Source organism: Octopus bimaculoides, chromosome 25, assembly GCF_001194135.2.
Source record: "Octopus bimaculoides isolate UCB-OBI-ISO-001 chromosome 25, ASM119413v2, whole genome shotgun sequence".
NCBI classification, from domain to species: domain Eukaryota; kingdom Metazoa; phylum Mollusca; class Cephalopoda; order Octopoda; family Octopodidae; genus Octopus; species Octopus bimaculoides.
Window position 1 is genome coordinate 35,346,952 of NC_069005.1, and position 4,381 is coordinate 35,351,332.

Here is a 4,381-nt window from a genome sequence, read left to right on the forward strand (position 1 = left end):
TCTCTCTCTCTCTCTTGCTCTTCAGAATGCTTTTGAAGTGAAAGTTGTTGCTCTTGATATCAACAAGGTTTTTCTTTATATCTGGCTTTAGAATCTTCCCACAGAACTGTTTCCCTTTTCTCGAACCCTTATCACCATGGAAGGATTTTTGTGGTTTGAGTCACTGCATGTCGAAGTCTTGAAAATATTTTTTATGTAGCATATTAGATGTAATTTGTGGCGCTGAATCCGAATTAGTTATCAATTTATTCCAGAAAGATTTTGTTCAAAATTTGATAATTTTCAGAATTTTCAGCCAATCAGAAAACAGCGCGTTCGCTGCCTCTTCCATCATCTGTCAGCGTAGCGAGAAGTGGGAAGCGCCGGCATGTCAAAATATTAGTAATAACAGTGAAAAACATGTTACTATGGAAAAAGAGTTCTTTGCAAAGTTATGGAACATGTGGTGGTTACACTCCTTGGTTGCTATGGAAACAAAGTTCTTTGTCTACTATACTAACAGAACTTCACGGGGATGTGTAAAATACTCGCTTCTGATTGGCTAAAATATCCAAATTTTGCAAACTTTAAAAACTAATTACTTTTTAATTATAAATTTATAGGAAAAATGATTTTCATTTTCAGAATTCGAATACTTAATCCATATACCAGATTTGAAAACAACTGGAACAAAATTGGATATAGTGATTCAAACCACAAAGATCCCCAAGGCAGATTTCTGATATATATTTCATTGCACCATAAGTCAACTGAACACTCTCCTGTCTTTTTCCCCATTGACTTAGAACTATATTAGAGATTCTCCAGTACACCCAACCGTCTTTACGTTGAAATGCTTGTGTGATCCCTAATTACATCTAATCTAATCACCTTACATTACATATTTGTTACTGAAAGTGAGAATAAGCTCTGATTTTAAACCTATGCTACCCAGGAAAAAGTTTTCGGGAGTAAACCTGTTGATAAATCCTGAGCTGAAGTTTCATATAATTTATTTCAGTTTATGATAAATATTTATTAAAGTTGAAATACTCTCTGATGGCTTTCTTCAATTCTCTGTTTTTATGTACCTTCATGCCTATGCATGTTAAATTAAATCTATTGTTGGTGTCCTTTTATTGTATTTATTCAAGTAAAGAGTCATTGCTCGATGAAACGATTGTGAGAGAACATACAACGGGCCAGATGTAGTTGAAAGAAAAAACTGTAGAATAGAAGAATCACTCGAGTAAAATAGAAATAGTTTGGGAGGTAAATGACCTTTTCATGTGAATTAAAATACTGGTTTAAACCTAAATTGTAAAGTATCTAATCGAAAGACAACGGGATTTAGAGAAATAGAAACACTCCCTTTCCACACACTACTCCAATATACGTTTCGCAGATACCATGTATTTGATTGTAGGTATACAGAGTTACAATTTTATAACTATAGGAACGAAGTAACAAAAGATATGAACTATAAAAGCACTCAACGTTGAATGAAATATAAGCTGATTTACTCAAATCCATTTGATTGCATTAGAATGAAAACACCAACTGTTGTTTTATGACTCACGTTTTTTTAATATTTATTGTGTACAGGTCATGTCTTTGAAACAGGATGTTGAACTAATCGTATTCTAGTTCACTTAGCTCTGACAAATAAATGTTAGGTACAATGGAAGTGGGTTTCTACTAGCAGCGATTTATGTTTCCTTCATCCACCGCTCGGTATTGATAAGTCTTTAGGTCTAATGACCTCTCGAAGATTTGGAGACATTCATTCTAGAATATCCTAAAGGTTTCATAATTAAATCTCTGTAGATAGGAGAGATTCTTAAAATGTTGCCATCCACCACTTTGTCACAGAAGAAACTACTAAACAACCAAATTACTCAAGCTGTGAATTTTTTTTTACCACAGTTCCAATGCAATAACGTTTATCCAATCCATATGAGTTACCAATCCATCAACCGTTTCCCCGTTTCTCATTTTCCCCATTGTCTCAACTCTCTATCACTGCCAACATTTGGGCTGCTTGATTGGATGCTTGATGAGATCCGAGCCATTGATGTGAAAACCCGAAAAATACTAACAAGCACACATAATTTCCACATAAACAGTGACGTAGACCGCCACTACCTAAAACGAAATCAAGGTGGTAGAGGCTTAACATCGATTCGAAATGCCTTTGAATGTCGCATCGTATCCCTTCGGCAACGTCATTTAACCACCAAGTGTCGAAGTGCATCCCTTGACCAAGTTCGCATACATGAGGCTGATAGCATCATAATACTTGGAAGGCAGCTCCTTGAGCAACACTCTTTGTCTGATAACCTAGAATATATGCCCAAAGAAGTCACACGACTCTACTGCAACACATCATCAGATGAAAGGATGAGCCTGTATGAGCAGAAGACTATGCATGGATATGTTAGTAGAAAGCTCCGAGATTATAGTAACAGCAATCATCAAAGCAGTTTATCATGGACGAATAGCCGGATTATTACCGCTCACTCGGAAATGTATGCGTTTGCAATCCAGGGAGAGGAAATATCAACCAAATACCTGATGCACAAAAGAGACGCGAGAAAAGCCGTAAAATGTGACAACCGATGCAGACTTTGTAGAATTAGCACCGAAGATATCACCCACATCATAAGCAGTTGTCCGAAAATGTCATCACGGTATTATCTACAGATGAAACATGACGTTGTAGCTAGGACACTCTATAATGAAATCCGTCGGAAAGATAATCCTGAGGATAAAGAAATAAGAACCCACAATATGGTAGAAGCCATATACACTCATAAGGAAAAGGAATACTGGTGGAATGACTCCACATTCGACTTACTTTGTATTTTGAAATTTTCTCCGTTTCTTTTAGAGAAACATTATCATCTGTTGGTATTGATACATCGATTATTATTAATCGATGTTTGCTCCCACTGCGAAGCATCATGGACAAGTGCCTTCTGCTATAGACCTGGATCGAGCAGAGCCTTGAATGCCAAATCTAATGCACAAAAACCATATAAAAGGCCGCCAGAAACATCGTTCTTGTTCTTAACTGGAAGACTTAACGTTCAACAGCGCCATTGACTTCAAAACAAAGTTTCTCCAAGCTATGTTCATAGAAGAATTTGAACTCAGCATGGCAAGTTATAAAACAGCTACCAGTTACACAGTAGACGGTGGTGGAATACGAACCATGAACACATCGGATCGAATCGGTTCTCGAGTTTCAGAAAAGATTTCAATTCATTTAAATTTCCATTTAATTGTGATAACGGGAATAAAGGGTACATTTAGAGGTGATCAGTCAGTTTCCATAACTCTCACCTTTTATTCATTAGTGAATGATCTCGCATAGAATTCAGATATTTGTTAAAAATAGAATATATTTTCCAAATGGTACAACTGCACTGGTTTTTTTCCGCTTCACCATGACCTAGAACTCTATTTCGGCTTTTAACTTAATTATCATGGCGGAACATGTCTTCCCGGCGTCCTTATCATTTTTCTTTATGTTCATATCTTATTTCTGTTGTCCCATATGTAAATCAGTAATGTAATAAATATCATGTAATAAGATCGCATTCTATTACTCGTGTAGAAATATAACATACACACACACACATGCACTCATACAGAAATACACACATATGCGCACATACCCTCCCCCAGACAGACAGACAGACAGACAGACAGACACAGAAACACAATCATATCTGGATACAGTATTCGTAAAGATGATATTATAAGTACTTATTTGCGATTTGGGTAGCATCGTGAGCAAATCGACTTTGCGTTTGCACTGCACTTTCTTAAATTAAATAGTTTTTAATAACTTTCTGGTATTTCATTGAACAATTTCATTTCTCTAAGTATCTCATTTCTTTCACATTTCATTTATCAGCCTTAAGTGCTAATAGAACGGACGTTTCCATCAATCTTCACCGTCTCAAATCAGTACTTTTTACGTTTAATTTTACAATTTCTTTTGTTGTTTTCTGGGGAGAGTCATTCTCGTTTGACGCCTTATTATTTAACACACTCACCTTTAAACTTTCCACTCATTTACTTATTTATTTTCGACCTCCGAAGGGATGAAACGCAAAGTTGACCTCGACGGAATTTGAAATCAGAACGTAGCGGCAGACGAAATACTGCTAAGCCTTTCGCCCGGCGTGCTAACGATTCTTTTCTGCTCTAGGCTCGAAATTTTTGGGGGAGGGGGCCAATCGATTAGATCGATCCAGTACGCAACTGGTACTTAATTTATCGACCCCGAAAGGATGAAAGGCAAAGTCAACATCGGCGGAATTTGAACTCAGAGCGTAAAGACAACCGAAATACCGCTAAGCATTTCGCCCGGCGTGCCGACGTTTCTGCCAGC